Below are 24,056 nucleotides of genomic sequence, written 5' to 3'. Positions count from 1 at the left end.
AACATAGATCTCTGATAAGCAACAGAGGAGATGCTGTATTTCACAGCTGCAATGCAGATCTGAGGCCTCTCCAGAGACTCCCACACGCTAAACAGGGATTTCTTTAGTTTAAATGCCAGATCCACTTTGGTCCCAGTGAAACTCCAGAGGGGCATTATCTAGGAAAATGGGGCATCTTTAATCCACTTTATCATTAATGTAAAGAACAGTCTCAATATTTGTGAAAATCAAAACCATGTGTTATGGAAGGTCCTGCATATCTTGAGTGGATTAAGCTCTACGTGCCAGCCTTGCCACAGTTTGTCTGTTTGCAATGTCTCATGACAGGGTCTGTGATGAGGCAAGCATGAGCCAGACTGCTGGCCTGACTGGGCACTTCCCCGAAGGATGTGCTGGAAAAGTTATTTCAGTGACTAAGGCTGGAAGTGTCACAGCTGCCAGAGGAAAATAACACCTCTCAACAATGCAGTCTCACTTTGGCTTCACCCTCCTCATCAGTAATGGTTGTTGCATTTTCTTTGCAGAATTTTCTCTGCTAATTAAATCTGGACCATTTCACACTTTGACTGGATTTAAAACAAAAAGGTTGAAAAAAATTACGTCTCTGAACAGAGCTCTTGGGTTTATCACCATGTGACAGTACTGCCAAGGTCAGCTATTCCCATGATGAAGTCTGGGAACAATTCTTGTGAGCTAAACATGCTGCTGCTGCACAGATCACCGTGCTGGTGCTGGTGAGCTGAGGGCTGAGCTGCAGGACCTGCATGCTGCAGTTGGTGAAAAGCCCCAAGATAAACCACACCATGCTTCAATGGGTAAATGCTGAAGGCTTCTCACTTGATTAGATGTCTGTTTTATACAAAACCCTCTCAGAGCCATTCAGTTGGACACAGACCTGGAAGGTTTAATGGCACTGAAAGAAGATGGTCTGCAAGAGACCTGGGAGCAGGGATGCTGACCACCCATTGCAGATCCTGTGCAAAAAGAAATGAAAGATGATTGCAGATAGCTGTGAGCCCCAAGCTTGGGACCATGTTTGAGGCTCCTGGGAGCAGAATGAGGCTGCCTTGGGGGCTGAGTGAGGAGGCAATCTGAGAATATCTTTGAAGGTGCCAGAGAGAAACCCAGGAAAGCAGCTGCCTCCCTGGCAGAGGAGGAACCTTTGTCATTTGGGCATGACCAGCACAGGCAGACAGGTTGCTAGCCATCACCATGTCTTCAGGGAGCTGCCTGCATGTGCCCAGGCTGCATCACAGTCTCTGCCAGGGCAGGCTTGCTCCCTTAATACAGGTGAGGAAAGATGGGAGGCCTGGAGGGAAGCAGTCCATGAGCAGCAGGGGTTGGACACTTCACATCCAGCAGTGCCTGTGGCATCTGCAGAGACAGGACCCTGAAGGGGCTGCTCTGGGACGATGGCCTGAGGGGAAACAGCCCCTTTGACCCCAACATTTTCTACCCTTTCACAGCAGGCCCTGCTATGCCAAGTCCCTTTGGTTTGTAAAGTGAGGGAGAGAGAACATAACCTCACTTTACAGGCTTCCACCCACCTGCCCTGTGGCTCCGGGTGAAGATTTGGAGGAGGTGGAGCAGAGAAACCTCCCCAGTCGAGAGCATCTGGGCAATGCTCACTTTTGCAAGGGGTGCAGACCTTCTGCAAAGCTGCAGGTCTTTCAGAGGGAGAAGCCATGCCATCCCCTTAGCTGAACATTCTGCTTCCTTCAGGCAGATCATCCAGCTGACACTGAAAGGCAGCCTTAGGTGGCTTTTTGAACCCACCCAGCATGATCACCACATTTACCAGGCCTCCAAACTGCTTCCAAGGGTCTGAAGATATCTTCCATTGCTAGTATGATTACAGCTCTAATGAGATTAGGAGCAAGCTGTTTCTTCTAAACAATGGTGCTATCTCATTCTAACCCATTTAGATTATAATCTGCTCTTCCAGATATTAATATTTTCATATTAATGTAGATCCTTTTATCCCTGTAGCTTAGCACTGGTTTGTGATTTATTAAATAGCTGGCTCCCTCTGGACTGGAGGAGCAGGATGCTGTGTTGTGATGAGCTTAATAACTCCCTGCTCCCTATTAGTAAATCACAGACTGGTGCTTCAAATTTGCAGAGAGAATTGGGTTGACTTTCCCCTCAGTCCTCGAAGCATCTTAGTCCTGTTGTGCAAAACTACCTACTAATGATCTTTCTTAAACGAGCCAAGTGCTCTAATATGGGTTCAGCCCACTTGACTGAACTTTTACCAGCAATCTGGGGAGTGAGGGCAAGAGCAGAGTTAACAGATTTCACTGGCTTTTCCCATCAAATGGTGCCAGGGCACTTTTCTGGAGGCACCAACAATAGAACAATATAATATTCCAGCAGAATTAGTGTATTTATTATTTTAGAAGAGCTCATGTTTTTTTAATATCTCCAGGTTTGAAGCAAAGGTTGAAAGTAAGGGCAGCCTATTTGCATTTTGAATAAAGTTATCTGCCTCCTCCACCCCTGCCCCTGCATCCCCGACTGGAATATGCAGAAATAAATGCCTTCTAATGATCCCTGGGGGGGCTGAAGCTTTGATATGGATCTTGCCCGGGGTAGAGTGGTTGGGAGAAGTTCTGCCAGACTGAAACCCACATGGAGTGGGGGAATAGGCAGTCTTCCTCTGAGTGGGAAAGAAGGGAAATTGGATTATCTTGCTAGCAGTTGGTGTTTTTCTGTCTGCAAGAATTTACAGATGAGAGGCCCCAGCTGGGAAGTTAAACTCTGCAGACAGCAATGTGTGTTTTCCTCATCTAAATAAAAGAGATGATCCCATCCAAGTTCTGGAAAGTTTTTTTTCCTGCTTTGGCTGTGTGCAGGGCAGGTGGGTAGAGAAGCAAAATTGCAGGATTTGGATTTCAGTTTGGTGGCTGTTGAAAATGTTGAGTATGTGTGGCCATGTGTTTGTAAACACAGATTACTCTTTGGATGTGACATCTGGCTTTCAAGGAGCTCCCACAGTGGGCAGAATCACAGGAGTACACACTTCAGTTCCCTCAGACAAATCTATTGTAGCACACTATTTTGCAGTTTACACCACACTGAACAAGCTCAAAAAAAAAAACCCCAAATGCAGCTGAAACCCCTTAATAGAGAAAACCTGTTTAAATGGGCTGCTTTCTGGGAACAAATTGTTGAATCAAAAGAACACCCTGGCAATGGGAAAGTTTCCTGCGTTGCCAAGAGTTCCATACACAGACTGTTATGGAGCTTTAACCCGTTCCCTGTAGAAGGCAGAGCACACGGCAGAGGATGGCACCCTGCAGGGAGGTGGAACACAGCGGCCAGGCAGGGCTCAGGGCCCTGGGGACTCCAGCTGCAATGCCACACCGAGCAGCTTTTCCCCCGGGGTGTAGGCACAGCACCTTCCTAACAGAGGGCTATACCAGGAATGATGAGCGAGCTCCCAGACACACAGGATGTGCCAGGGAAGGAGCAAAGGGAAATACCAGATTTTTTTTTTTTCTCACAGAGAAGGATAGAAAAGAAAGGATTCTGCAAAAGAGCTATTAGAGACAGAAAGGAACCAAGACATAAAGTGCTGCTGTTGTTTTTCAGTTTCAGGATGCCTCACAGTAAGTTTCCTAAGGCTCCAGCATCCTTATGCATCAACTGCAAAACCCCAGTAACAGCATTTTGGGATGATTTGCACTGATAACTCGAGAATTGCTGAAGGGGTTTTGAGAGAGGCATTTATTCCCCTTGCTCCTTCTGTGCAAACTGTAGGTCAGGCTGGCACACAGAGAGCACTCTGGGAGGGCTGTCGTTGTGTTTTTGGAATCAGGGCTACTTACATAATTTTAAGCAATCCTGCTCCCCCTTCCACTCCCTGTTGCTTCCTTGCCCATACCCTGCACCACCAGCTATGCCAGCATGCTGTCTGTGTAGCACACGGTGAATGAGACCAGAGAACTCATCCAGATAAAAAACAACTCTAGGAAAAAAAATGTTTATTTTTCAGCTGGATTGGTTCATGCTCTGGGTCACTGCACAGCAGGGAGACTCAGGGATGAGAGCAAGTGCCGAGGATGGGATCTGTAAACTGTCAGTCAGTAAAGGTCCCCACCATAACCACAGCTTTCTACTCCTCTGTGTGCTGGATTACAGTTCATTTTATGTAGGGCCTTTTATTTCACTCAAATTAGTTTTCTAACAGTTACAGAGATGTGATTCAACCTACAACAAGAGCTTGAGATTCTTCTTATCTCACATAACAACCTTGGAGTGTCAGGCTGTATCTCACTGTGTGGCTTGCTGCAAGGATCCCCAGGATCCCAAAAGCTTAAAGAATTCTGGGGAGAATTTGGACTATATGGCCTTTAAAGGTCCCTTCCAACCCAAACTGTTCTGTGGTTCTACCTCCTGCAAACAGACTTGTCCATTTATCTGCCAACATCCAGCAGCACTGTGTGTGTAAATCCAGTCACAGGAACAATAAAGCTCTCTTATTAGCATGCTGTACAATCCATACCTAGCTCTTTCCTTTTTTCAGCTTGGTTTCTGGTCCCAGGGATGCAGCAGCTCTGCTCCCAGCTCTGGGATTACTGACCTCTGGGCAGAGAGTGTAAGGGTCTGCCCCATTCTCCACTGCAGGCAGAGGTGGTCAAATCTCATGAGGCACCTTCCCAGCAGGCTGCACCAGACTTGTCTGCCTTGTATTGCAGTGGGCTACTTTTAGCACCAACTGCTTCAGGACCAAAAGGTGTCATGGAATTTTAATGGCCACAGATGGCCACAGCTTCTGTTTTATGTCTTATCTGAGCCCCCCCACCCTCAAAGCAGCACCACAGCAGCACCATGCTCCTCTTGGGACAGGATGGGGAGAGAGTGGACTCAGGTGGGTGAGAGCTGCCAGTTCAACACCTCTGCTGCCTGCAGCTCAGCCTGGATTTTCCTTTCCTAATACAGAACCTGAAGGCTGCATGCAAATATGATGGAGTCAGGCAACAGAAAACTGTAGGTGAATATCAAACAAAATAGTTTTGATCCATCTCCTTGAAAACATTCCAAATCCATGTCCTTAGGGTCTTTGAGGCACATATTAGCTGGGACACCTTCTTTTTGTACTGGATGATTGGATTCCCACATTTTTCCATAGGCAAAGGAAGCATGCCCAGATACAGTTCATAGCAACTGTGCAAGTCGTGGCCAGATGTTGGCAAGAAGAGACTGAAGAAAAGCTCATGCTATTTTCTCATTTAAGTATATAGGAAAATGGATCCTCCTATCCAGCTGTGAGCTTTTCCAGAATACACCCCAGAGTGCAGCTGATGGATGTGCCTCCCACAGCCCATAGGGTTTGATGCTGTTCCAGACATGCTTCATGGGGAGTATTCCATTCAAAATAATTATCAACTTGAATAGAGTAAGTTCCAATCTATGCAAAACCCACTTTGTCTGCTGCCTGGGAAGAGATTACAAAGCACATTCGGCTATTGTGTGCATGCTTGTAAATTTTAAAGTCCTGGGTGAGATCTCTGTATCTGGAGAGCATCAGAGGATTTGAGAGCACTAAGGAAATGTGGAACCCAAGTCTTTCTACTTTTTCCTCCCAAAGGAGTCCCAGACTGCATTCAGTAGAAGTCACCGCAGCTCCAGTAACTCCTAATCAATCTTACACTAGCTTTAGATTTGGAGAACCCACACAGGAAAAACCTGCTCCCAGACTCTCATCCCCCATCTTGGTTACATTCATTTCTCCTTGCTGTCCTTCCCTGACATCCAAAAGGCTCCACCTCCACCCAGATCAGTGCAGTGCAGATCTGACTCATGCAGCATCCCACCACATTGCTCCTCCTCTGTGGCACCACTTTTCATCACACTCCTCACTAACCCTGCTCCCTTTTGTTCTCCCAAGAGATCTTCTGTTCCACTGCCAGTGGGATGCAGTTTGCACCTCAGTTTTCTCTTTGCTTCTCCAGTGCTAGTTGCTTATTTTCCTCACTGGCCTTGGATTTCCAACCACTGTGTTCTTGTTTCCAGCTGCAACTCCGCCCCTCAGCACAGGCCTGCCTTGGAAGGTCTGCACAGCAGCACCTTCCTGGATACCAGTGTCCTTTGCAGTGACCATAACAATCTGCCTAAATTAGTCCCAGGCTTCTATACTTCACTTTGCCAGAGGTTTTCCTTAAAAGAACTGGAACATTGGTTTTTGAGGGGCATCTCAGTTTTAAAGACCCTGAAGGCAAATGAGACAACAACCTGTGTGTAGTTTAAGCCCAGGACAGACTCCTTGAAGACACAGTAGGCTGGAAAAGTCCTCACTGTGCTCTGGACTTGCTGCCAGCTGAGTTGCAAGTTCAGATTCCCCACACGTGGTTGAGGTCTGCAGCCTGGGCCACAAAGTTTGGAGCTTTAGGCTGCGGTTTGATTAGAAAATAAATCTGACTTGGGGGTTCCCATATTGATCAAAAATGCCACAGCCATATGACATGAAACATGGATCTAGCACTCCACCAACTTAAACACATTTAGGAATTTTAGACCAGTCAGTTTTTTCACAGCAAGATGTTGGAGTAGATCAGTTCCTACACCACACAACTGTCCTGCCAAATCAGCTAAAAACTGTCTACCACAAGTAGACATAACAGCATAAAGTTGCATAAATTCTGTGTTGTGTGCTTAGACAACCTTGGCAGAAATGCACTTGTGTGTATAGGATTGACCCAGGTTAACTGGGGACTGCTGGGTGATACATCAGATCCACGGTGCTGGTAAAAGTCACCCTTCAGAGCATTGTGGGGTTATTTCTTGCAGGACAAGGCATGATCTTCAGTGTTTGCAGCTGCATGGTTTTGCATCCTGCTGCAAAAGCTGATGCAAAGAGGTTTGTGTGGGCTGTAGGCAACTTTGAGATTCCAGTAAGATAATCTACTGGAGATGGCAGCTTTTAACACTGAGAAACCTTCTGAGATGAAAACTCTTTGCAGGCAGACTGGCCACTCTAAAGCACATCAGATACCATGAGTGAACTGTGCTGTCTGCAACAAGAATACTGTAACCAGTCACAAACACAGGCAAAGGTGAGAGCCCTGTGCCAGGAAACAAGCACAGAAGGGGATGCGTTTTAAGGATGGGAAGGTGAGTGGGAGGAAGTGCCCGAAGCAAGGGATGTTGGGGTGGGATGGGGTAGTCGGAGGAAATGGGGCAGCCAGGCAGAATGGGCACTCAGCTAGGATGGGATACCCAGGAATATGGGGTTTCAGGGTAGGATTGAGCACTCAGGAGGTCTGGGGCTGCCCAGAGGGGATGGGGTGCTCCTCCTCCATTCCCCTGCAGCCTGGGAGAGGGCTGCAGAGCTGCAGAGGCAGCACTTTTGTCTGCAGGGAAAGGAAGGGGTTAACTGGATTCAGATACCCCCCCTCTCTGTTGAACTCATTGATTCATTTTCTCTGTTCCTATTTCTTTCTCTCACTTTCTTCTTCTCTCTCTTGCAGACTGATTAAAAACTCTTTGAGTTTGAAGGTTTTTGTGTCAAAACAGCTCAGATGCCAGCTGGGTGCCAAGCAGTGAATATTCATGGTATTTAAATGTGACAGTGCGGTGGGGGCTAAAGGACGGGCTAGTTAGCTCTTTTTAGATGGAGATTAGCTGCCTCTTTGCTCCTAATCACCACTGTTGTTGAAATATTACAGCTTCTGTTGCAACTATTAATGTCCTAAATGAAGAACAGGCTCCTCTGAATAACATCAAACACAAAATGGTCACTTCCAATTTTAGCCTGTTTCTCTCCTCTTAGTTAATGTGTGTTTTCATTTCTGTCTGGGGACCTGTCTTGGTACCATACGGTGGTTCAGCTTCAAACCCTGCAGGAGAGATCTAGCCTGGCCCGAGGAGCTGCTAGAAACCAAAGGAGCATTCAGGTCTCCAGAGAGGTCAGTAGCTGGCCAGAGGCTGTTGTTTAGCTCATGAGGATGGTGGCTGCTTGGAGCTGGGAATGGGTACCCGGCTGCAGGTCAGTCCTACATGGATGGGCATTCAGCATCTGTTACTCCAGCTGAAGCCCCTGTTCCTTGCAGAGGATGGATGAAAATTATTTTCCTGCACCAAACAAGAGTGCAGGGAAATGTGAGTTGAGGCCCATCACTGGAGTGCTGTGCAGGAGGGCACTGTGCTGTATTGCTCTTGGGGCTGGTGTTTGCCAGGGCCAAAATGAAACCCAGAGCCCTACCTTCCTCCAGGAACATTGTAAATGGTGAGGTAAGCCAACAGGCTCCTATTTGAGCTTTACTCAGATAAAACTCCCACTAAAGTCAGAGGCTGGGTAAAATCTGTGACAGGGTGGTGTGAGTTGGTCCTTTCATGGCAATACCTGGAGGAAAGCCTGATGGAAAATACTTTGCAGCAAAACCTGCCCAGATGTCCAGAGTGTGTTTGGCCATTTGGAAGCTCTCTGCATTCATCCCCAAGCACTGCCTGCCGTTATCCAAGAGCATGCCTGGCAGTGTGACGAAGAGGAGGGAAAACCCATGTGTGGTCCTTAGGCTCTGGCAAGAAATAGCAGAGCAGAACACCAGGCTATTGATTTCATGTTTGCTTTAAAAACAACCTAAGTGCATTCCTGGAGCAAGGCTGGTCTGGAAGCCTAAATAAAATAATATTCTTCAGCCTTGAAAACTGACACTAGACTTCAATGGGTGCTTTAAAGTCCTGCCCCCAGACTAAGACTTGCACATTTCCTAAGCTCTTGTCTACACACAAAAATGGTGCTACTTTAACTAGATCAGTGTAGCTAAAGCAACACATCTCTCCTCCCTTCCATCCCTTTCTCTTCCATGCATGAAAACTGTTAAAAAGCATCCTTATTTGACAAAACCTTCCTTATTAGAGGGAAGTATCTTTTTACTATTACAAGACTTATTAGTGTCAGCACATCTAAGTAGGGCTAGAGATAAGCATTACTGTTTTGGTAGCAAAAAATCACATCCATAAACAGCATGTTTAGTCTGTCTCAGAAGGGATGCACAGAACAAGCCTATGGAAAAAGGCAAGCTGAATTGGTCTAAACCCACCTTCCTCATGACAAAACTTATGTCCTGCACTCCACAAAGTGCAAATGATCCCATCTGAGATAGTCAGGGATTCTGGGACTCTCACGAGGCTGTACAGTATCTGGATAAAATGTGTGCACAGTATTTATCATGTACAGGCAGCACCTCAGAACTCAGTCCTTCCACAGCATGAGCAGATCAACAGAAACTGCATGTTAGCTAGGCTCACTAGAAAACAAACAAGAAATCCTCTAACAACCAAACAGAGGCCACAATGCAGACACAGACACAAAAAATAGATTTGCACGCTGGTCTGTCAGAAATGCTAATTTCCATGGATGGTATCAGAAATATGTGGACCTGACCCTTTGAAATTCTTTCCTTATAGGAAAATTGCATTGGCTACCAGTGAGCTCCTGAAGAAAAAGGAAAAAAACCCATATAGGATATAATACATTCACTTCTAGCAGAACATCAGGACTATGGATTTCCACAAATTGCATTTGATATTCAAGATGCTTTTGAGCAATGCAGTTGTACAGGAAAACCAGTACCATTTCTCATTGGTACCTTTGTAAAGGCAGACTGGTAATAATAATAAGAAGCATCATCTCCATCATCATCAAACTTCTAACTTTTGTCTTGATGCTCTCAGGGTTTTTCTTGCATCAACACTATTCCCACTCCAGCTGAGTAACTTCCCAAATTTCTAACTCTGTACTTCAAGCTTCACCAGTTCTGATAACCTCAGTAATAATATCAAAGCTTCAGGTGTCTTATGAAGCTAGGATGGCCTGAATGGCATTAGATTTCCCCTTCAACAGTGGTTGTTTCACACTTTATGAGTAAATCAGATGGTACTTAGTACTGGAAGAAACTCCTGGTGGAAGAAAAAGCTGAAGACAGATGGATGTGGCAGCAGTTGGAAAACATGGTACCGAATATATCACTAGTCCTGGTCTGTTCTCTGACATATCTGAGTGCCTGAACATGCATACCCACATCTTTCTTTCACTACAGCCATGTAATCTCCTGTCTCCTCACTTTCTAGTTCACCCAAACCACACAGTTGCCTTCTTTGCGTCTTTAGAAGTCTCATCTTCCTTGTCTCCACTCCATCTGCCCTTCTTCAAGACTTCAACTGCTGACTCCATGCCCTGTTCAGTGCCTTCCCCTTCCTGCTCCCCGGCTTCCTTTGTGTCCTTTCAGCAATTCTGCCTTTATCATGCTGATCTTCCCTCCACAGCACAGTGCTACAAAGCCTTCCCCAGCTCCTCCAGGGGCACCACTCTTTAAAGCAATCCCTTCTCATCACCAGGATTTCTCTTTATCAAATGCCTCTTGTTTGTTTCACCTGCCTGAATTGATAGGTGCAGACCAATGTCCAAATTTGATTTCTGGAAAGATTAATAATGAAGGGGTTTTTTTTATAATGTGTGTGTCTGTACATTACAACAGACCTTCACAATTGTGAAGCTGTCTCAGGCCCCCACTGCCTCCTGGTGCTCCAGGAAGCCCAGCTCACAGAGCCTTTCCTGTCCTCTTTGGCTGGGAGGTACATGTCTTTTCTTTCTGCTCTGAAGCTGGCTTCAGGCTGGGTGCTTGCCCTGCACACTGCAAGCTCACTTGGCTGCTGGCTGAAGCAAGATCCACTTTAGCTGGGAGAACTCACACAGAGATCCCTGAGCTCATGGTGCTCCTGCACTGAGCAAGCTGCAAATGGGCTCTGAGGAATACCTGAAGATTAATCTCATTAAGTCCTTTCTCTAAGACCATCTCCTTTCTTTTCCAGCTTCCAGAAGTAAAAAAAACACTTGGCTGACTGTTAACAACTGCTGGACTATAACATTGGGCTGATGCAAGTTAAAGCAAAGGCTGAGGCCACATGATACAGGAAAGTTTCCCATGAAAAAAGCTGGAGGTTATCCATCTCCTCCTAAGTGAAAGCTGAGAATAGGTGGTAAATATACAAGAACCTCTCTCCTTTACCCACAGCTCAAAGCATCCAATTGCCTGCATTCCTGCTAATCCTGACATCCTGCCTTCTCCATGGGTATCTCCAAGGCCCCTGCTTCCAAGAATGCTGTACAAACTGACCTACTGTTCATGCACTCATTTTTAGAAGTATTTTCATGAGAAATCAGAGAATAGAGGCTACATGAATGAATATTTCCAGTCATTCACCCCCCACCATATTTTAATTTTCTTGCCTTAATCACTCCTTTTGGATGTCTGGCACATGTCTTGGCACAAAAGAGACTGGGGAAGGCCGAGGTGAATCCTCCCTCACTTACAGCTGACCTGAGAGGCTGAAAGGACTTTTCTGCATCAGAGCACATAAGATCAGCATTTCTCTCTAGTCCATCCACCAGAACAAACAAGGGTATGCCTCACACCCAAAAGCCCACTTGGGTGTCTGTGGCAGAAGGCACAACAGTGACAGAGGTGACAGACCTCCCTGGTCAGCTTGTTTGCTGACTCTGCCAGTGTCTGTCTGCTCTTCCCCGTGCATGGACCCTCAAGCCTGGCCCTTTCCACCAGTTCAATTATCAGCTCCACCTTCATTTTCAGTCTCTATTTTCATTTTCCTCTTGCTCTTTCTGTCAATCAGGACACTGTTTGGTTACTTAATAAACTCATTATTTCAGGTTTTTTAGCAGAGTTCATATCCTGTTATGGATTTGTTTAATAAAATTACCTGCATTTGCAGGAGGGCCAGTTAACTTCTCAAGGCATTGCCTCACTACAGATCTGCCAACCAACCTCAAGCAAAAGCAGGAAACTGAGTACAGGGATTCTGAATTCTTTTCACAAAAGCAAGGGCTGGCTTTTCTCCAGGGAATGCAATGTCTCCACCTGTCCCTTCTGCTACTTGGACCTACAGTCGGGCTCTGCAGGGAGGAGCTCTGAGTAAAGAAGCCCTGCTAACAGAGGGTTAGTAATGGCACAGTTCCTTAAAGCAGACCCAGCTTCAGGATCTAAACCCTGGACAGGATTAATTACCCAGCAAACAGCTTGTTAGAAGCTGTGCTGGCACACAGATAAGGGGAACTGTAATGGAATCTGCCAATTAACCAGCCGATGGTGCTGAACTAAATGTGACCCCATCGTTAATTGTGGTTGTTTCTCAGCAGTTTTCTCATCACATTGGGTGCTCAGGAGAGGGGAGAGAAAGAGGGCTTATCCAGGTGCTTAATTTATTTCTGCTCACAAACAGGAATCATGGGATATAAACTTCATGACAATTACATGGCAGAACTTTAAATCTTATTACATCTACTCTTCCTGAAAGAGAAGGGAGATGAAAGTCTTGGAAAAGCAGAAAAGAAGGAATCCTCACACTTTTCAGCAGAGTAAACAGCTGTCCAATATAATGAAGCCTTCTTAAAGTAGTTTACCTGAAGGTAAATTTTCTGTGTGAGTGGTGTGTGAGAGGAATTCCTCTCACTCTCTCTTCCACATGGCCTGTGGCCCATCTGCACGGTGCAGAGCAGAACAGAGCCGGTGCTCTCAAAGAAAGCTGACATGAAAAGCTCAGGATGGCCTCAAGCTACAGCTGTGGATCTGGCTCCAGACTTCCCCTCAGTTCAGAGGTGTTTGAATCTCAGCCCCTTGCAGAGCTTTTCAGCCAGATGGAAGATCCAGGAATGAGTTTCCTTAAAAGTTCAAGAGGGTTCAAGAGGTTTTGCTTTAAATCCATCTCTAGGGATGACCTAAAGCAGTCAGTGATGCAGAACAAAGGTCTACCTTCTTGTGGCTGTTTCCCTAAAGGAAATGCTTGGACAATTCTTTGTAAGGAATTAATCTCACATGCTCCTGAGCAGCTAATTCCTCCCTGGAGTAGGACTGTATTGAAAGTGTGTCAGTCACAAGAACTAGCACATTAATTGCTAAGTATGGCTTTGCTTCCTGGAGGATGTGGAGTCTGCACTGATTGAGCACAGCTAGACCCCTACCACAGCCTCTGCCATAGCTGCCTTGGACTTTAGGTACATCTTCTTATGCATCCGGTTTGGGCAGTAGCCAACGTAGCAACTTAGGGCAAAACATGGGAGAGGAACAGGATGGAAATTCCCCCAATTTCTTGCAATATAGAGCAAAGAAACTCCTTGAGCTGGAGGTTGCACCTGCACCCCAGTTTAGCATCCCTCTTTAAACTACTTTCACAACTTTTCCAAGCCCTTTGAACTCATTTATAAACATGTCGCTGACTTGTGTCCTGTGGTAACCAGTTCCAGGTTTGTGCATGCATTGATTAAAAAACTGTTCTTTTCTCTTTCCTTTACACTTTTTCATGATAACTTTGTTCCTTGTGCCCTAGCTGCCATGCTGTGATAAATACTGAATGATCATTACTTACTCACATCTCTGTGCACATCACGACCTGACCCATCTCCAGCACAGCCCCAGCTATCACTGTTTCAAGAGCTTGGCTACTGTCACTTCATAAGGGAATAATTTCTTACCTGTTGCCTCAATGTTTGTCCCTCCAGACCAACAGCTCTTCAGAATGTCACCCTGTGGCTGCACCCAGCTCTGTCCCTGCCTCTCACTCCCAGCCAAAGCCTCCTGTCACCCTGCAGGACTCCTGCCAGCACTGCCACACTTTCTCTCATTTCGCTATGTCCTCTCTCAGGGAGCAACTGCAGGCAGCATTTAAGACACATATGTACCATGGATTTATACAGCAGTATAATGATGTTTTCTGTTTTGCTGCCAGTTCCTTTCCCGGCTGTTCCCTCCTCCCACCTCCAGTTTGACTGATGCTGCCCAGTTTTCCTCCCCAGGATGGCTCCAAATCTCCCTTCTGGGTGGTAATAGCTAATACCTACTCATCCACTTCTCATTGTTTTTCCCCACATTACTTAGACATACATCAACATGGAATTTCATCTGCCATCCTATCACCCACTCACTCTGTATCCTGCAGCTCTTTGTTCATTACAGCTTATTACAGCAATCTCATGGAAAAACAAGCTCATTACGGTGGAGAAACTCACGCCTTATTTCACTGACTGAGGGGCTGCCTGTGTTGGAGGTGGTGCTGACTGCTTGAATTTCTTCCCAGCTATTAACAGAGGGCCCAGTGTGCACTCCCATCCCCTACCCAGAGGGGTAGGACTGATTGAGGCTCCTTCATCAGCCAAAAGGGCAAAGGATCGCATGCACAACACACCATTATTTCCCTACTGCTGGCAACTTTCTCCCTACAGACTGCTAATGGCAGTCACCTACCCACATCCCCCTCCAGTGCTACCCTTTCCCAGCACCAGAGCTTCTCAAGGGAGGGAGAGAGATCAGCTGAAGCAAGACCCTTCCCAGCACAGCTCAAACCTGCACATTAAGGATCCACATGGAGCAAGGAGAAGGGAGGTGCTCTGAGCAAGGCTGTCAATGTTTATAATACAGAGAGGTAAAGAACAGCAGGAAAACCCTAACCCTTACTGCAGCAGCTACTTGGACCCATTAAAATGGAAGAGATCAGGGCCAAGGATGTTTCCTCCAGCTGCAAATGCCATGCAAAAGCACTTCCTCACCTTTTTCCCAACTGCTTGTCTGTGGGATAACCTGGGGAGAAGTGATCTCATATTACTGTCAGTTATATTTTATAATTTTATACCACTATTTCTGGTTATAGCCTGTTATAACCACCTAAACTATTCCTCTACCTTGTGGAACTCATAGCTGGCAAGCATATGGACATATATAATCTCACTTTTTTTCAGGCTCCTTATTATCTCTGTTGCCTTTTTTTGTCATTTTCCTCACCAATAAGCCTCTCCAGTCCTACAGTACTACATCTCAGAACCTCCCCCTTTATCCTCATGGATTTATCTATACCTTTCTACTGTGATACAGCCCAGGACTGAAAGCAGTATATTTTGTTTGGGATGCCATCAGGCATTGAGAGGAACCAGTGCCTCCCTCAGCTGTGGTTTGATGCCTTTCCATACATAGATAAGAATCTTGTTAGCTACTTTTTTTTCCCTACCATAACACACTGTAGACTCACATGATTCAATTTGCTGTCTGCTATCACATTCCCATCTCTTTTAGCAAAACAGCTTTTCAAGCCCCTCTTCCACTACATCACTCTGGGCTAGCTTGCTGAAATGGTGAATTACATCAGTTAAAGACTTGGTCTTTTGTTTGGTATAAATCTTTTCAAGGCTAACCAACCTTCTTCATTCCAGGTCAAATCTCACTCCACTTCTTGCTCCAATTCCTAATCTTTGCAGTTTGAGGGGCATTTTTCTCACGGGAGCAGTCACAACTCCCTACTCTGATATCACTTGTGCATTTCCACCCACAGAGCCCACGAGATGACTGAGTACCAAGCACCTCTAGAAACCTTTTCCCCCAGAATATTGCATTTCATTTCCATCTGTTTATACACTGTCTGTACATGGTGTTCTGCCACTCAGCAGTCCAGGTATGAGAACTGCTTTCCAGAATGACTGGAAAGGTGCAGTTCAAACACAGCCATACCTGACTTTCCACTTCTCCACTTCTGGTTTCAGTGGTGGCCACGCCAGTGTGGAGGCAGATCCCACAAGTGTCACAGCAAGGTCTGTAAGAGCTGCTCCACAGCCCATGTCCACTTCCATCACAAGCTTTCCAGGTTTCACGTTTCACCCAGTCCTATAAAACAGGGCTAGTCCTACAAAGCCCTTCCAGAACTGGCTCTGTAGTGCACAGGCTTTTTTGCCAGATACCCAAAACATTGCACAAGCATTTCCAGGATTTAGGCCCAGATAACAAGATGATCACAGCCTACATCTCCTTACCAGCAGTGGGAGGCTTCAGGGAAGTGGGAGACTTGTCTCATTGTGTTGTTCACTGGCTCTTTGTTGCCATGAAACCCTGAGATTAGCTCAGTCGATTAGAGCATAGTGCTAATAAGATCATGGTCAGTGTTTGATCCCCATATGGGCTGTTCACTTAAGAGTTGGACTTCATGTTCCTTGTGGGTCCCTTCCAGAACATGATGTGATTCTGTGAAAGGATGGGATGTTACAAGGGTCTTTTACTTGCTCCTTGGAGGACTGGCATTCCCAGATGAAGAGTTTGGTAGAGCCTCCTAGCCACACAATACAATAATCAGATGGAGAGCTGGTTGCAGTGTGGAAATGACAGAGGGGACAAGTTATCTAATCACCTTCTTACCATGCTTGCCCTGAGAAACAAAGAGAATCCTTCCCAGCCCATACAGTAGCCAAAGATATGTTATCCCCTCTATGTCAAAGAAAAACCCCGTCCTGCTCACACAAGCTCCAAAATTTTGTGTTCTTATTGCAAAACAGCTGCTGCAGATGTAATAAACCACATTGGTTCTGGGACAGGCAGAGGAGTTAGAAGAATCAGCAACCTGTGGGGCTGGCAGGGCAGGGCTGAGAGGCCTGACAGGGAGCCTGCAGGCTCCTCCTCCTGAAAATGAGGGTTAATTGTACCTGTGGTGGTGGCTTGTGTGGCTCCTGGGGAGAGTGTCACCTGGCTGTGCAATGAAAGACCTAACACAGGCAAAAATTATTTCTCCAGGTCTACTCTTTGTATTTTCAGAGTGGCTAGATCTAAAAGCAAGTAAAGAAATTGAAACACATGGGTTTGAAATGCTAAGCCTGACTCTGTGAACAACTTAATCCAAAATAAGGCAACACAAGTGGTGAAAAAGGTGGCTTTCCACAGTCATACATTTTCTGATCAGTTTTTAAGCTGTCAGGAGCTTTCTTGGTCTTTGCTGAGAGTAAGGGCCAGCAGGAATTAATCACATTAATTCCTGAGCTGTTAAAGTGACCCCCTGAACTCTCCTAAACCAAGCAGCACCTTAGCTGTCCCTGCTGGTAACTTCCAGAGCAAGTCAGCTGTATGGGTTTACCGAGGAATTCCAGAGATTCCTGTTTATGTTCCCGTTTATCATTCAAATCACCTTAACAATAATTAGCACAGATAAGACAGATAGTGTGGGACAATAGATTTCCTCCACAGATTTCCTTTATCTTCTGCAAAAGGTAAAAAGTCTGGGAGACTTTCACACCTCAGTCTACTTCAGTCTGTTCTCAATATCCATACAAAAGCAGTGCACAATGTTGCTGCTCTTTACAGCAGCTGGGGGAAGGCCCTGCAGTCTGTGCCATGAAGTTGTTTCAGGATCCAGACTCCCACTTGGACTATGGCTCTACAGGAAAGCAGACCCAGCTGGAGGGAGCCCAGTGCCAGTTCAGTGTGAAGAACTATATACCAGAAACACGTGAGATGTTACTTGTCAGCTCGAATTTACCCCCCCAAAAAAAAAAAAAAAAAAAAAAAAGAAAAAAAAAGAGAGGGAATTTTGTCCCTGTAGACTTGATGCTGGATCAGGTACTTCACTATTTCCCAAACCTCTTCCTCCTTCCCTGCAGCTAAGAGAGGCCAGTACCACCTGCTATGCAATTTAACTTCCTAGGCAGAAAATTATTTGGGCTCCCTCCTGATGCAGACGAAAGTCGTGCAGCCTCGGGAGGCATTACCAAAGGTAAGCCATGCTCTTAAACTAAGCACCTGCATGCTGTGCAGCTGCACTGGGTGGCTCCTTCCCCGGGCTCCCTAATGTCCCCAACATGTGTGATTGCTTGGTAGCAATGAAGGGCTTCATCCCCTTCACGATCTGGCTCCTGCCCCCAGGGGCTTAGCAGAACATATTTTAAAAACCCTCCTGGGAGCTCACTCAAGCTCTCTGTTTACACAGCAGATTGGTGGCTTCTCGTTTGAAGTCAGGATTTAAGCTGTTCTTTCTAATTACAGAGAGACTCTGAAACCTGAGAGATCTCTGCTGGTGAAGACTAAGCACAGAGGAAAAAAAAAACAACCCAGTTGCATAGGCAGAATAATACTACATCCAAACCCCAGAGTTTGCTATAAACAGAAGGCCCCTGCAGCAAAATAGGACATATGCTGTTATTCGTCCCCTATAGTCTCTTTTCATCATGCTGTTTTCTGTTCATCACCTCTGTTCCTTGCAAGTATCACCAGCACTCAAGGACATTTGTTCCACTTTGTCTACTACAGAGGATGAGGGATAGTAAAAATATCTGAATCCCAGTGAACTTCCCCAGACAGATGAATGAAAGGCAGAATGAATGCTCTCCAAACTGATGGCTGCCATGGGATATAACTACATTAATAGATTGATTATACACTGAAATTCATTTGAACTGATCAGTCACTAATGTTTCCATTAGGAGAATAAAAGGGAATATATTACCACCCCATCTCAGAGAGGCAGTTAGTTTTTAAATTATTCTTTTGTAACTCCTGTGTTTCTAAGAGGCAGAAAGTGATGTCTCCATGCCCCAGTTCCTGTGTGGGTGGGTGTTCCTTCACTCATCCTTGCAAGGAGGGCAGGATGGAAGATTTGGGGCAAGGTGGGACAATGTTCACTCCCTCCTTCAAGAGCCCCTTGCCTCTGACCAGGGCAAGGCTTCAGCCCCTCATTGCCAACATCCTGAACCTGCCTGGAGCTTCCAGACACTGCTGTCAGCTGTGCTGAGATGGCCACTACCTCGATTCCTTTGCTGTCACCAGCAAGTGTGATGTTTTGGCAGTTGACAGAGGAGGCAGGAGGTAGAAGCAAGGTGAGAAAAGACTTTGGGAACTTTCCCAGCGTGTCAGATATAGTCCTCCAGCAGCACAAATCCACAGCTGATTGGTTCCCAGTTCTCCTTGGGAGTGTCAGCCAAGTGGGGGATACGTTAAATGGAAGGTGGAAAGTAACACGTTTGAGAAAAGCTGAAACACACGGGTCTAATCACGTTCTGAAAACAAGTCCAGCCTTTCCTCATCTGAGTCTCCTTAGCAGAAGAGAATTGCTCTCTGCTGCCTGAGGGCAGTGCTTGTCCCCTTGGCTCATTCTGCACTGAAAGGCCAGCACTCCAGTAATCAGATTAAGAGCCTCAAACAACAGCTGTGTTTGTTCTCGGATTTAAAAGCAAAATAATTATAAATTATTGTTTTCCTGTAAATTAAAAGACTGTTTCCTCTTCTCCTGATTTCCAATTTGTTCCCTGAATAAATACATCACAGCATTAACTGCTTGGATCATACTGATCCGTGCAGGCTTCATAAACACTTACAATTTCTTATCTGAAATTATTTAAGGGAAGGGGGCTATAAATCCCATTGAAAGTGAATTCCTTCCAGTGTTATCCACCATTCAAATGGATATAGGCTGAATAATTGGACCTGATTAATTAAAAGCTGCAGGGCACCTATGGGAAAGACTAACCACAGGTCTTCACTGAACACCCTCCCCCCAGATTTCTGCATTATCTTAAAAGACACAACCCCCACTGCTCTGGCTTCATTTGCTCCAGACCAAGTGACACCAGAGCAAGATCCCTGTGTGCTGTGCTGTGCATGACACGTTCCTTTAGCCCTGCAGAACAAACACAGCAATCACCTCACCACCGTGCCAGCACACCCTTGTGCCAAGGGCTCCTCTACTCAATTTAAGGGACTCCTTGCATACAGCAAGTGATACATCTTAGATGCTTCTCCTCCTCGGAGCATCTATCCAAAAATCATTACATTAGCAGCCAAAAATATTATGAGAGGAACTTAGGTTCAATGTTCCATCCAGATCACATGGTGACACAGCTGCAATACCATCTTCCTGCCCACTGGTGCTGCCTGAGACACGTCCCTGCTGCAGAGAAAACACCACTTCAGTGTAACAGTATTTGTGGGGCTGAACCAAGGGTGTGATGGTGAGAATTTGATGCAAATTTTCTGCCCCATGTTCCCAGTTTTAATGTCATCTGGGTAATAAAAATATCAGTGAAACAAGACTGTGCCAGAGACAACCTGTACAGGCAAGATAAGTATGAAAGGATGGGAAGCAAATAAAAATAAAAATTACCCCAGTTCTCACACTCAGGGTCTTAATTCTGTAATCACTCTCCCCTCTTCGCCTTTCACCATTGGACCAAATCTCAGCCTGATCTCCCATAGGTGTTTGATGATTTGGCAACTGAGCTGAAGCTGAACTCTTTAGGAGTTGATATCAGGAGGAGAAATCACCACTGTGAAATCTGAGAGTTTTCACACATATGGGGGAACTGAAGAGCACAGGCTGAGAGGAGCTTTACCAAATCTGCAGTGTAAGTAAGTCATTCTTCTCTGAATTTTCTAAGGTCACCAGCTTTCCAGCCAGAATATTAAGCATGGAGCAGCAGAGCAGCAGTGAGACTGCTGTGGTGATGAATTTTTATTTCTTTGTTAATGGGGGATACAGACTCTGAAAGGAAAATAGTGAATACAGGAGATAGGGAAGAGGGAAGGAGAGAAAAAACTAGCAGATGTTTCTGGTGCTGAGAAAACTGCTCATTCTGAAGTTAATAGTGCAGATTTTATTTCAGAGAACACAAAGGAAAATGACACCCATCCTAATGCATACACACTTCACCACAGCCACCCTCTCTCTAGCACTGAATTTGCCACGTGGAGGGATCCAGGGACTATGCCTGACCTGGGGGCGCTGCTGTGGAGAGCAATAGCACTGACAGTGCTGGCACCGGGCAGCTTCTCTGTGGGCTCCTGTGTCTCACACCATGGTGCAGAAGTTCTGCTGGGGTAAAAGGCTTATTTCCTTCCTAGGGGCTTCTCTGTTCCCTTGTATGTATACATGTGTGTATATCTAGTCTTATCTCTTCAACTTCTAGAGAGTTTTACTTTAAAATGCCCAGCAGAAGCAAGAGTCGGTTATTATGATGCACTCAAGCAGATAACAGCACTCAAAAGGACCCTCAGTTATTTGAGTTTCTTTGAGGTTTTTTACTTTTTTACTATCTGTCACCAGGAAGGGGAAAATCCCCTTTATTAAAGCAAGGCCAGTGTCAACACTGTTGACAGCTCTGTCCCATACCTGGCTAGCTTGACTTTAGCTCACTGATTGCTCCTGAGGGCAAGACCTGTGTTTTCTTCATCTGCATGTATTTCTGGTGTTCAACAGAATAAATCTTCTGCAGTGACACTTTGCTGAAACCTGCAAAGCTAATGAACTTCATACTAATGGTTGAAATCTACATTTTAGTAATGTCTTCTGCAACTTTTTCTTGTTTAAAAGCACCTAAAAGCATTTTCTGTTTCTTTCTGCTGTTGCAGAATGACCAGACACATGTGAAGAGGTCATCAAAATAGAGAATTTAGGTTCCTAATCCGTGTGATATACTGGTCTACAAATTAGGGAGATTAGGAAGTTCCTGGTCCTCTACCTCTTGCTGTTTCTTCCCAGGCTATGCTGCAGCTCCCTGCCTCCACAGCTGTGACAGAATAAAATAGTTCATAGGCCATGATGCAAATCGAGCACAGAATGATCTAGGCAAAAAAGAACCTTTTTTTAAATTTCCTTGAGTTATTTTTTCACAATGAAGTGCGTACTAAAAGATGAAAGTGTCTTTCTCCATTGGGATAATACAGTTTCCCTACACAATTCTTAGCTTGCCACAGTACCAAACTATAAAAAATTCCACAGACTTATTTGAAACTGTTCTTATGTCTAGAGAGTAGGAGGGATAGGTAAACCATCAGAAAATGCCAGCCACACAGTCAGTGAGAGCCTTCTTAGGGTAAGGACTCCAGAGGTAGATTCTCAGTGGCTGACTCTAACATCTGGTTCCACCCACACCTGCTTCAAATGGAACAGTATTCCCCTAAAATGATAAAAAAATTGTAAAGCTTCAGCTCCTTGGGAGCCTCAGCACCCAGTGGTGATGGTCATGGTACAAACTTCAAACCAGAGAATGACTTGTCTGACTCCAGTGCCAGGCAGGTGTCCTGAAATTTTGTACCAGGCGAGTTCCTGTAATCAGATGTGATCTCACACAGATGGATGTTTCACTGACAGCCCCTGTGCTGTGACCAGGGCCAGTTTCCCCCTCCCAGGCACTTCAGAAGGGAGCCATGGGCTGTATGGACACACAGGGCTGCTCTTCCCTAAACAGTCACAGGCCATGTGTGAGAAAGAGCACGGATTTGAGGTGAGAAGAATAAAACCAATTCCCCAGAGTATGAAGGGGGAGGGAGGTGGCTCTTTCTAAGCACTAAAACAAGGTCTCTTGCCGTTCAGGGAAAGGTGAAGCCACATCAGAGCTGAAGGACAGAGAACTGTTGGTCAGATGTGAACCAAACACAAGCAGAGGAAGAGGGCTCCACTTCCCCTTGAGAAATCCAAGTGCAAGACAGTTTGTTGGGAACTGGGCTGGTTTCTAGAAGCAGGCAGAACAGCATTAGAACAAGCTCTCTTTGCCCAGCAATGTTCAGGACACAAAAAATACAGTAAAATGTATTCATTGTATCTGCACTGATAAAGTTCATGGACTGTACAGAGTGGGCAATCTGCTTTGACCATCCCCTAAATCCTGCATGCCCTAGGAAATACAGCTCAGGCAGAAAAGTCTGAGGCCACTGACAGGAAAATAAAGAGGAATGCTGTTTTCTGAAAGTGATAATAAAAATTCAAGAGTTTTACAGGCACTGAATTTTGTCACAGTAAAGGCCAAGAAGCCTTGTAAAATGAAAATGAGTCATTCAAAATAGCATAGCTGTGTGGCACCAGCTGATCTAAGCACTCCAGTTATTTGTGTGGGGGAAGGGAAGCCACAGTTACCCTATTTCCCTGCTGTGTTTACTTAAAAAGTCAAGGGCATGTGATGAGTTGATCCTTTCCTATTTAATGACTCCCAATTTCCCTCTTTAACATTGTAACCAGCCTTCTTTCAGGGGCAGTCCTTTTCCAGCTCAGGTATTTGCCAGTTTATTCTCCTGAGGCTGAAGGACCCATGATCTGCTGGAGGAATACAGAGCTGTACAGATGTTTTTGCAACCATTACAGGGACAACAGGGTGTAAGCTTCAAATAGGTCTCTTGCTCTCCACTGCCCAAAGACAGAGCATTGGGAGAGGAGTGCATGGACACTATACTGAGCCTTTTCTTGTGAAGCAAGGAGAATATGGAACATTAAGGGGATGAGGAGGGAGTATTTCCTGAGCTGATATGGAGGGAAATAGAGGGAGATGGGAAAACAGTGTGCAAAGAGCTGGAAGGTGCTAAAAACCTCAGGAAGAAGTTCTGAAGCACGTATCAACCTGTTTTACTCCAGAGTTACCCAAAGACAAGCCAGCTTGACACCAGGATACAAACACCTGTGTGTGGACCCAGAAAGGGCAGATGAGCCCCTTCTGGCAGGTGTGGGATAGAGGTGACAAGGATGATGTCCTGCCATAAAGACAGAGAGGTATCACAGGCATCAGGGCATGTGGTGCTTTCACTCCCAAGTACACTTCTTCATTTTTGTTGCAGAGCTATACAAGCACTTTAAATGTAGCCAGGAAAGCTGCACCCATTTAGAAAGGTCTCTGATTCTCTTCTGTGAAGAATCCACACCACTGAGGTCTCAGTAACCTGGCTTTAGCTTGGCACCCTTAGGTTCACCACCTCACAAATGCCAGAGGGGCTTTTCAGCACAGTGCAAGAAACCTGAGCTCTTAAATTACCAAATGGAAAAACACAGGAGCTTTGCAATTAGTTCCCATACAACAGCAGAGAAACATCATATCCTTGTGGCCCATCTGCAGATGTCTGCAATCCTTTTGCTGTGACCCTGTGCTGTGACAAACAATCTGTGCAGGAAGCAAGAAGTGCCCAGAAGCTGTGCCACAACAGCCCCTGACTCCAGAACTGATCCTCCAGGGCCCACTGTGACTCTGGTCAAGCAGAGAGTTGCTGGGGTACAGGGACAGCACAGCGACTGGGCAAGGCTGGAGGGCCCCAGCGAACAGGGAGGCTTTCAGAGCACACAAAAGAGAGAGGCTGAGGGAGGTTCATGGTAACACATCTTGACTGCCTTCAAGATGTGTTACCATGAATTAAGGTAACACATCTTGAAGGCAGTCTCCCAAAGCAGTTATCAATAAAGCTGCTGAGGATAAATGGAATTTGAGTGTAATCTGCAACACTGAGGCAAGGCTAAGCTAGCATCCTGGTTCTGCACACCAG

This window comes from Serinus canaria, chromosome 7 (assembly GCF_022539315.1).
Source record: "Serinus canaria isolate serCan28SL12 chromosome 7, serCan2020, whole genome shotgun sequence".
Lineage (NCBI taxonomy): Eukaryota > Metazoa > Chordata > Aves > Passeriformes > Fringillidae > Serinus > Serinus canaria.
This window is presented reverse-complemented; position numbering follows the sequence as displayed.